Source organism: Macaca mulatta, chromosome 8 (assembly GCF_049350105.2).
Source record: "Macaca mulatta isolate MMU2019108-1 chromosome 8, T2T-MMU8v2.0, whole genome shotgun sequence".
Lineage (NCBI taxonomy): Eukaryota > Metazoa > Chordata > Mammalia > Primates > Cercopithecidae > Macaca > Macaca mulatta.
Window position 1 is genome coordinate 63,584,488 of NC_133413.1, and position 10,745 is coordinate 63,595,232.

A 10,745-nucleotide genomic window follows, 5' to 3' on the forward strand; every position below is an offset into this window, starting at 1 on the left:
TTCTTAGCCACTGCTCTTTGGGCTCAGTTTAGCTCACAGTGCTGACAGTGGTTCTATTTGGGAACAGTGTCTGTGGGCACCTTTGCTTTTGATGCCAATTTTAAATCTTCTATTCAAATATGTAAGCTAGTAACCAAACTAAAGTCTAGCATTGACTTACCGATAGCAAAGGAAAATCTCCCTTTCAAAGAAAACGAGTTTGGAACGCCCCCATAAGCCAAGCTGAGAATCAAGAGACTCTTGTCAAAGACTATTGTGAGTAAATGCACAGTAATAAGAAATTCGAGCTTTGGATTTTCCTAAAATATTTCTGATGAGAGAGGAAATTCTTGGCAAGGTGGATGTGAGAAGTTTTCCAGGACTCAAACATTTTCACATTTATCACACAGAAAATGACTTTGATTGTCTGGATATGTTGACATTATCCACTCTATTAATCAGAACATTCTGGCAGGCCAGAAAATGGGTCTCTTAGGGAATGTGACATAAAACAAAAGCAGATTTAGTTAGCATTAATAACAATAATTCTTTGTAAACTATATATATATATATACCATGTATATTTAGTAATCCTCTGTCACTTTTTCCTATACTGTGACTTAGTCATAGCTTTGGCATTTGTCATAATAACAGCTAAATATTTGGTCCAAAGTTACAAATGAAAATGTGCACAAATCTTTTTAAATAGAAGCAAATATACCAGAACTGATTTGTATTGTAAGTAGTTGAAAAAAATGGAGATTTTTGACTATACATATTCAACAGTTTATACTACATTTTTTGAAAAATTTAAGACTTTGACTAGACATGTTGATCTTTATCTGCTTATATCTGTGTATCTATCCATCCATAGACAGTAGTTTATACTCTAGTATTTTTTTTTTTTAATTAGACTTTGGCTAAAACAGCATATGCCTAATACCTAAAGAATTCTATAATAATATGTTTTCTATGAATCTGAAGATACTTCAGATTTCCCAATGTCTCCAGTCAGTGTTAGAATTTTACATATCTACCATTCTTTTTTTTAGTTATACTAGCCTGCGAGTTAATAAACTATAGTTGCTAAAATATCTGATAAGCAAGTTTTAAATATACATCAATGTAAAAAGTCATGCTTTAAATACTAAAAGACTGTACTTTTCCCTGCTTACTTTTGTTATTGTTTCCAAAAGGCGAAAAGGACATTGCTTTTGTAATGGTTTAGTACAGCATATGAACATTTCTGTCCAAAAGAAATTTACTTTAAAGGCATGAAACCAGGCCACAGCCACCCTTGATGACACAAAGTTCTGAGAGGCAAATCATGAGCAGCAATTTCAGATCATTTCCCCGAGCAAGAGGGCATTTCAGCTAAGAAAGAACAGCAGAAAAATCATGTACACTCAGATGCTGATTTACCCAGGACAGAATAGCTCTTGTCTAGAAAGGAGCTAGATTAGAAGTCCATTTTTTGTTTCACATAAAGGAGAATTAACAAATAGTGCTCACAAAGAAAATGATTGAAAATGCTTGTACTGAACCACGTTAAAGTATCTAAAGAAGTATGATATACAGTCACCCAGGTTCATAGTATTACACATCTAGATATATCCACCATGAAAATGTTTGGTGATGTACGGGCAAAATGTCCACATGGCCTTTTTTTTAAAGCCTTTATTTGGATTTTTTTTTTCTGAAATACGGGTGGTTCCAATTAGTTTTATTGAAATAAATCTTTAAAGAAAAAGATAAAGCATTTAAAAAGACAAGTCAAAATGCATCATGAACCACATGTCCAACACAAACTTTATCCTCAAATGAGTTATGTTTGCCTCGCACTAATAACTTTTATTTCACTCAAATTAGAGCAATAATCTTCCATACATAAGTATCTTCCCTGCCCAATTCAAAGAAAATAATCCAAAACGATCACTAAAGAAAAATATAAGAATTAACAGATCCTTTAAATTTGTTTTAAATATTTTGAATATTTAAAAAGTGTTTAAAATTTGTAATTCCTAGTAGGAAAACATGAATATCCTAATGGCAAACCACTGTAAAATGCTTCAGCTGAATTTGGGGGAGAGGGGCAGGGATTATCTTCAAAGCACCCCAGCTCTCTTGATGAGAAGGTCGGAGGTACACTGGTTTGTATTATTGCGACATCCATAAGGTGATCTAGGTTGCTTTTCCTTCAGCAAGTGCTTTATTTATCAGAAGGGCATTACTTGACCTCCAAATTTGGCTGACAAACTGATGAGAGTCATAACCTTTGGGTTGCTCTGGTATTTTGACATATTTGCTGGGTTCTGAGCCATATCCTGGAAGGCCACCATAACTTCTGGATCCTGCATGGCTGCAAGAACCTCTGGATCACCAAGAATTTCATTGAGTCCAGGCATTCCGGCCATTCCAGGCATGGCCCCTCCCATTCCAGGCATTCCTCCGGGAAAATTACCAGTCATTCCCCCAGGAAAGTCACCTGGAAAAGAGCCATACTGAGCTCCTGACTGTCGTCTGGCTTCTTCCTCCCTCTGGGCTCTCTCATGCTCGTCTCGAACCTTTTTAACTCTTTCTATTCTTTCTTTGATCTTCTTGCTCACACTTTCTCCGATGTTCCGCAATTTTCTGTGCCCTAGGCTGAACTTCTTTCAGCATCGCACTAGCATCTTCAGCATAATCCAATTTACAGGCAAGGGCAAGATCATGGGCTGCTTCTTCCCAGTGGTCTAGAAGTCTGTGTACTTTCCCTCGCCACTTGGAAGGCTGAGCTGAATCAGGATTTATCTCAATGGCTCTGTCACAGTCTCAGATAGCAGCATTTGGCTTCTGTAATTTGGCGAAGACACTGGCCCTCTTGGTATACAAAATGGCCAAGTGAGGATTCAGCTTGATGGCATCTGTGAATAAGTCAATGGCTTTCTGGAGTTCACCATAATTTAGGGCTTCAATAGCAGCCGCTTTTTAATCATTTGCCTGATCCATCATCTCCTGCGTTATTTCTGCATTTTCATCTCCCATTTCTTGAGGAGAATTAGGGTCTGGTTCAATCACACCTTCTTTATCAATTTCTAGATCACTTTCCTCACTTGATGGTTCATCTGCCTTTAAGTCTTCCTCCACCTTCTTACTGTCAGGTTTTTCTTCCGTGGTATTTTCTTCTGATTTAGCTTTCTGAGTAGCAGGTGGCACTTTACCCCCCATGTTCTCCACCCACTCTCTCAGGAAGCGCATTTCCTCGGTGTGTAGAATGCTCGGGTCCTGCTTACACATTTTCACAAAGGCCCGAAGCTCGTTCACTTTGCGGGGGTCCATGGTAGGGAGGTGGTGGGCGAAGCTGGGGGCTACGGCCCTGTTCCAGGCCCAGGCGCTGGCTCCGCGTGAGCGCGCAGAAGTATTTGGATATTTTAATACTGGAAGAGGGCTCTAAGAAATGAAAATAGCTGAATATCTGCATCCCTTAATTAATCTATTATTCATTCATTCATTCATTCACTCAACAAACACATGTTTGAGGTCTTACTATGTGCTACATCTGAACTGTGTATTGAAGGCACAACAGTGAGCAAGGCATACAGTCTCTGACCTCATGAGCCATAGACAGAGTTCATATTATTAACTAAACATTTCCTCTATGTCTCTGTGCTGTGCTGACCACTGGTACTGCAGAAATATAGGAAAAGGTTCCTACTTTCAGAGAGCTCATGGTCTAATGGCGGAGATGAATACATTCACTACAGGTGAGGCCTCCTGGCATGAAATACACATAAGGTGTTATGGGAATGCAGTAAGAAATAGATTTATGACAGTGTTTCTTCTCTAATAGCTGCTAAAGATGGTTTACTCAGTCATAAAGAAGTCACCTTATAGTCCTAAGCTGGGTGTTTTTTTATTGATCTATTAGTTTACAGACCATATTGGCCATTTCATTTATCTTGAAAATGAGAGTTTATCACTGATATCCCGTGGGGCTTTATATTAATTGAGTATTTAAAGAAAATTAAAAAAAAAAAAAGAAACCAAATAGAGAAGTAAATGATTAGGTGTCATGATGTGGCTTTTGACTTATAAACCTGAATGCGAGGTAAAAAAACCAGGTTTCCTCCTCAGCAGCCCATCAATTCCCGGTAGGTGGCTCCATGTGGCTGGAGTCAGGGCTTCTATGAAGTGCTAAGACCTTAAAGCTGTTACCTTCGCTCTCTGTCCCCTTTCCTCTCCTTTGTAGCAGTCTTTGTCTATTCAAGGGCAAAAATGTGAATCATTTGAGGTGTAAACTGCACAAATGTAGAGCAATTTTAGAAATCCAGTATAAATTAACAGATACAGGGCTTTCTGTTGTCTGAGTTTCCAGAAGTCTGCCTTCCTCTTTAGTTTTGCTGAAATGTTGTCTCAGGTTGCCTGAGTCTTAAGAAAACGGATCGTGATCCCTCCGTTCCATGTGAAAGGAGCAAACCCCTGTTCAGGCCTCACTTCCTGCCAAGCAATCTTTTGACATTACAGGCCACCACCTGGCTGCCTCTGACTTATTTTCTCTGTCTCTGGCACTGCTCTTCTCTCTTATCTCACTCTTCTCATTTATTGTACATACTTTTTCATGCTACTTTCAGATCATCATAGATTAGCGTTTTCAAAACCCTGTTACTATCTCAGGTATCCATAAAATGATTCTTGTTTAAAGACTGAAAGGGGCTCTGTGATCACACACAACTGAATGCAGACAGAACCAGTCACTATATTTGCCAATTTCATTAAGTGGGGGAAAAATAAAAAAACATAGGCTTGGCAATTGGGGAGCTTCATTTAGACAAGTCGATTGAATGCTCTACTTCCTAACTGGGTGCTTTGATCTTGGATAAACGCATACATTAGAAATTAATTAGCCTAAAATGTTAAGTTTGCTTTTAAGAAATATTTATGAAATGTTTCCAGTTATTTATGGGCTATAATCTAAAGACTTTATCTTGTCATTCAAGGTTCATCAAAGTTGAGCCCCAGTTAAATTTTTAATTTTTTTTTTATTGAAGTGAAACTCACATAAACACTTTTAAATGAACAATTTAGTGATACTTAGTACATTCACAAAGTTTGGCCACCACCACTTCTATCTAGTTTCAAACATTCTTATTACCCGTAAATAAACCCTGTACCCATAGGCAGTCACTCCCCGTTCCTCTTTCCCCCAGCCGCTGGCAACCACCAATCTGCTTTCTGTCTGTAAAGATTTGCCTGTTCTGAATATGTCATATAAATAGATTCACACAACATGTGACCTGCTGTGGCTGATTGCTTTGACTTAGCATAATGTTTTCGAGGTTCATTCATAGTGTGATGTGAGAGGAAAAACCTTTTTCCCTACCAATCTAGGTTCAGTGACTGGGGTATGCTAATTTAGCTGACAATGGACAGATTAACAGGAGAAAAGATAAAGTTTATTCATATGTAGAACACAAAAGAAGCGGCTCCTGAACTGCTAAAGTAGAGGTTTATATGGCAGCTTTCATAGGGGAAGAGGAGAGGGAAGAAGGGACTTCTGTGGGCAGATCCAATGGTTTCCTTATGAAAGACAAATGGATTTTTAGGGGAACAAATAGAAGATAAGAAAATTTGTGATGATTTTTGTTTATGTAGGTACAAGTGGTCTTCATCTTTTTCTGGGCTGTAAAACTCCCTGGAGAGGGATTTTGTGGCAGCCTCACTCCTAGAAGTTTCTGCTTCTAGTAGGATAAGGGAAGCTCCAAAAAGCTTCTTTCCACATCTGTTGACCCTCAAATGCCTTCAGTTTAAAACAATCTTCATACCAACTCTGGGGGCCGAGTGGGTCCCCACAGTAGCATGTATAGCATTTTGCTGCTTTCTACATTTGAAAAACCTTACATTCACCTATTCATGGTTGATGGACATTTATTTTCTACATTTGGCTATTACAAATAATGCTACTATGAACATTCATGTACAAGTTTCTGTGTAGGCTTTTCTCATTTCTCTTGAGTGATTAGGTCATAGAGTAACTCAATGTTTAACCTTTTGAAGAACTGCCAGACTATCTTCCAAAAGGGCCACACCATTTTACATTCACATCCTAACCAGACTTGTTATTATCTTTTTTTTTTTTTTTTTTTTTTAATTTTAGCCCTTCTAGTGGGTATCAAGTGTTATCACACTGTGGTTTTGATTTGCATTTCCTTAGTGACTAATGGTGTTGAGCATCCTTCCATGTGCTTTTTGGCCGTTTGTATATCTTCTCTGGAGAAATGTCTGTTCAAGTCAAGTCCTTTATCCATTTTTTAATTGGCTTGTCTTTTTAAAATTGTCTTTAGAGTTTTAAAAAAATGTATTCTGGTTTCTAGACCCTTATTAAACATGATCTGCAAGTACTTTTTCTCATTCTGTAGGTTGTCTTTTCACTTTCTTGACAATGTCTTTTAACACACCAAAGTTTTTAAGTTTGATAAAGTCCAGTCTGTTTTTTCTTTTGTTGCTCATGCTTTTTGTGTTAATTTTTAAATTTTAAATTCAAAGACAAGATGAAGAGCTAGAAAAAGCATCTTTTTGGCTCAGTGTTATTTGAATGCCTTCAAAAAACTTATAGGGAAGTAGAATGATGAGTTCTGCTTCACTTTACTGTCTCTTCACTATATTTACTAGCTTGAAGAATAAATAAGAGGATTTTTTTTTTTTTTCAAAAGGACAAAACTTTCTGAGAACTCACCCCTTATTGGAAACACCATTTTTATTTCAAGAAGCAAGTATCTATGCTAAGGAATAAAGTACAGATTGCTCTGTTTACCATCAAAGGGCTGTTTTCTGGAATTCTGCATATTATATGTTTTCTTAGAAAATACTATGAATGTTTTCCCATAACAAATAACAAAATCCTAATTCTAATATACATATAAAAAGGGTCTTGTGGAGAATATTAGTATTTATTGGCTAAGTGTCAATATTAGCCAGGTGTGAAGTATGCAGGAGATCTTTGATATGAATTACACCTTAACTTCTCTGTGGTAGTTAATTTTATGTCATTTGACTGGGATAAGGCACATCCAGATAGCTGGTAAAGCATTCTTTCTGGGTGTGTCTGTGAGGGTGTTTCTGGAAGAGACTGGCATTTGATTGAGTGGGCTGAGCAAAGAGGACCTGCCATCACCAGTGTGGGATGGGCACTATCCAATCTGTTGAGGGCCGGAGTAGAACAGAAAGGCCTCTTTTTTAGAGCCGAGTCATCCCCATCTTCTTCTGCACGTGTACATCAGAGCTCCAGGTTCTTGGGCCTTTGGACTCTGGGATTTAACACTGTTGGCCTTTTGTGTTCTCAGGCCTTCAGCCTTAAACGGGGAGTCACACTCTCAGCTGCTTTGGTGCTCAGGCCTTCAGACTCAGACTGAATGACACCCCTGGCTCTCCTGGGCCTCCAGCTTGCAGAGGGCGAATCATGGGGCTTCTCAGCTTCCATAATTGCATGAGCCAATTCCCATCATAAATCCCCTCTTCTATGTCTATGTGTGTCCTACTGATTTTGTTTCTCTGGAGAACCCTGACTGATACATTCTCTAACACTTCAGAAATAGACTGTATTATCCATATTATTATGATACTCTAGGGCTAAGGGAAATATTATAAAATTGGCCATAAGTCATTCAATTTGTATTTCATAAATGTAACACGAACTAGACAATTTCAGTTTACAGCCTGATGACAACAGATGCAACATTCCAGAGTGATGTCACTTTTTTGAAAGTGAATGATCCTATCTTCCCCCTGCCTATAACCTTTCAGTAGATTCCCATCATTTTTAGACTGAAGTATAAGGCTTATAAGGCCTTTCCAATTCTTTGCCTTCCTCCCCACCTCATTTTTTTCATCCCTCCCTCTTCTTTCCCTTTCCCACCTGATGGCTTTATGTGGCATCCCTAACATTTAGCCTGTTGCTCCTACAGCCAATAGCTGAAAGGCTTCATGATGTGTTCTTTACCAAATGTATTATCTACAGTACGGAGAAATCTAGAGAGCAGGATTTTGGTTAGAATTATATAAAACCCTCAGATATCCCATCTAGAGTTGACTTTTTGAGATGTGTGGGATGTGTCATTCCTCCAGCCTACATATTGATGTCAGCAAATTGAGAAATGGTCCCCCAGCCCCCATGATCCTGGCGACCTCATGTGTTCCCTGATTGCCAGCTGCCATAGGCAGGAGTAAAGGGCCAGAGAGCTATGTGATCTTGGCAGCTCCTTTCTCCTGCCACCCTTCTTCCTAATACCCATGATGTCAGCACTTCAATCTGCCTAGGAGAACATCAGACATTGTAGTACAAGACCCCTTGTTTGTGTTTCTGTCAGTTGCCCAAAGAATCCCCAGACTCCTAGATCACCACTGAAGACTTGAACTCTTGGCCATATAGTCTGGTGATGCCAGTGGCCATGGTGTCTGATACTTGAGTTTTGCTCTGGCCGTGGTTCATCTAGTTTTATGTACCTTGGCTTCAAAGTTCTTCTGAAACTAACCTCATAGTCAGATACCTGGATAAGTGATCAACAGCAGTGTCACTTGAAGTCTTTATGTGTCTTATCTGTGCACTATCATCTTTTTCCATAATTGTGGGATGAGGCCTGAATATTAATTCAATCTCACTAGCACCATCCATTTCTGAATCAATGGCAAATGTTGCATTGTCAAGATCAAGCTCAAGCCCAGAATCAGCAGATGTTTTAGTCCATTTGTGACTATGGCCTGTTTCCTTATTTTTCTGTGTGGATGCACTACAGTGAAAACCATCAGTATTCTCTTCTGCTCTGCTACCATTTTCAGTCTGTTGTTTCTTGCCTCACTGTAATCTGCTCCTGACTGGTACCTTCAGTCCTTCTTCAGAGCTGAGACTGAGTGCTCACTGATTACTGTGCTTGTGGATATTGGCTAATACTCTCTCTCCAAGAACTTCATACTCATCACGACTTGGGTAAATTTTACTGATGAGTGCATCAAACATTTTAGACTAAAGTATAAGGCTTACGAGGCCTTCCCAATTATTTGCCTACCACCCCACCTCATTTTTGATAATCCTAGCTCTTTTTTCCTTTCTCACCCTATGGCATTTTCTGGCATCCCTAACATTGAGCCCATTGCTACCACCACCAAGAGCTGAAAGATCCCCTTAGTGATCTTTTGGAAACTAGATTTTTTTTTTTTTTTTTTTTTTGACAGGAGGGGTGTCTTTTGCTGTCATTTCTAAGGACTGTGATGATGCAGTCTGCACAAAAATGATGTAAACACTCCTTTGTGGTCATGGTGTCTTTCAACACATCCAAACAAATTAGGCCCATTATTTCACTGTGTAGACTTTGAGGTGAAGCCCCAATTTCTAAGCCATCTATTACCGCCTCTTCAGGTGTTCGTTGTAATTCATATAAACTGAACTCCCATGTTTTGGTTAATGGTTGAGATCCATTTGTTTGCACAGCCTGAGACATTGCAGCTCCTGCCCCCAGCCCAATTTTCTTTTTGACCTAGACTAGCAGGACTATTCAAATATTTTCCCCTTAATTTATGATTTTCTTTTTGGAAGGGACTCCATTTTCAGTACTTTTTCTTTTCTCTTAAAAATATGTCTAAGTTTGGCGTGGCACAATGGCTCGTGCCTGTAATCCTAGTACTTTGGGAGGCCGAGACAGCCAGATCACTTGAGGTTAGGAGTTCGAGACTAGCCTGAACAACATGGTGAAATCCTGTATCTATTGAAAATATAAAAATTAGCCTGGTCTGGTGACACACACCTGTAATCCCAGCTACCTGGGAGGTTGAGGCATGAGAATCTCTTGACCCTGAGAGGTGGAGGTTACAGTGAGTTGAGATCACGCCACTGCACTCCAGCCTGGGCAACACAGCGAGACTCCATTTCAGAAAAACTAAATAAATTAATTTAAATATATATATTCTTTTCCACAAAGTTTGGTTCCATTTAAAGTACACTTCTGGCTCAGAAATTTTTCATAGTTCTGTATCCTTAAGTAAACATTCAGTTGGCCATCATTTCCCCTTTCCCCCTCAAAAAGTCTTTAGACCTACAGAATATTACATAATATGTATTCCAACTTTTTTCCCTAGAGTCTTGTATATTTTCTTTTCTATGTAAACTGAAGTATCTTCATGAAGACTAAGTGTCAAATTTACTATGCTTAAAGACAATTCTCATAGAATTATTCCGTCCATAGTATTTTCTTCCATAATTTTCTTATTTTAGAAACAAGTGTTTATTGAGTTAGTGTCCATTGTAATGCCATGTTGTTACTTTTTTCTATTCTTTTCCCTCATAATTTTGGAATTTCTGGTCCTGGAAAGAGAATCAAACAAAATCTTAATGTTAATCTATGAGAAATTGGTTCATTGACAGATTTTGCTGAAGAAAGAAAAATTAAATTGGTTGTGAAATGTATTCGTCAAGTATATTCGAGAGTGCTTTTGGCCAGGCATGGTGGCTCGCGCCTGTAATCCCAGCACTTTGGAAGGCCAAGGTGGGCGGATCACCTGAGGTCAGGAATTCGAGTCCAGCCTGGCCAACATGGTGAAACCCCGTCTCTACTAAAAAATACAAAAAAAAGAAAAAATTAGCTGGGTGTGGTGGCACACACCCATAATCCCAGCTACTTGGGAAGCTGAGGCAGGATAACCTCTTGAACCTGGGAGATGGAGGTTACAGTGAGCCAAGATCACACCACAGCACTCCAGCCTGGGTAACAGAGTGAGACTCCATCTCAAAAAAAAAAAAA

The 10,745-nt window shown here is 38.9% G+C and overlaps 2 pseudogenes; both read right to left on the reverse strand.

Annotated features, from left to right (window-relative positions):
• Positions 1-2,195: 2,195 nt before the first annotated feature.
• Positions 2,196-3,371, reverse strand: LOC710592 (hsc70-interacting protein pseudogene; annotated as a pseudogene).
• A 5,078-nt stretch (positions 3,372-8,449) lies between these two features.
• LOC100430679 (E3 ubiquitin-protein ligase RING2 pseudogene) lies at positions 8,450-9,449 on the reverse strand (annotated as a pseudogene).
• Positions 9,450-10,745: the final 1,296 nt, after the last annotated feature.